Source organism: Sinocyclocheilus rhinocerous, unplaced genomic scaffold, assembly GCF_001515625.1.
Source record: "Sinocyclocheilus rhinocerous isolate Xijiao unplaced genomic scaffold, SAMN03320098_v1.1 scaffold3677, whole genome shotgun sequence".
Taxonomy (NCBI): Eukaryota; Metazoa; Chordata; class Actinopteri; order Cypriniformes; family Cyprinidae; genus Sinocyclocheilus; species Sinocyclocheilus rhinocerous.
In genome coordinates this window covers 8,851-9,381 of record NW_015652189.1, presented here as the reverse complement: position 1 = coordinate 9,381, position 531 = coordinate 8,851, and positions in this window count along the sequence as shown.

Genomic DNA, 531 nt, shown 5'->3' with positions numbered 1-531 from the left:
CAGCACCAAACAGCACTACGCTAACTATCATATCTAAAGCAATGAGCTTGATAGGGATACTTTCCAACTTTTCGTGAAACAGCACGTCACATCATTTCAGCATGGCAAAATACAATGAGAAGCTTGTATGAACACTTTTTTATATAAAATTATGAGTACTTCATCTCATTCTACACCAGTGGTCACCAACCTTTTTAAGCCCAAGATCCCTGACCTCGACCTTTATGAAAGACAAGATCTACTGTACCTATTGAAGAATTGATAGGAAAAGATATCCAGAGCCGATCCTCCCTATACGCAAAGTACGCAAGCTGCGTAGGGCCCCCGAAACACCAGGGGGCCCCCTTGCTCTCAAAGATGCTTTAATTTTAGTTTCGTTTTTGGATTTGTCCAGCGGTTATGAAAACATGAATGTTAATTTCTCTTAATGCGGTGGGCTGTCACCCTTTCTACGTAAAAAATCAGTCAAATCATGTAACGTGAATGTCATACAGTCTCTTGCTCGAGACAAAAAAAAAAAACAGTTGAAAG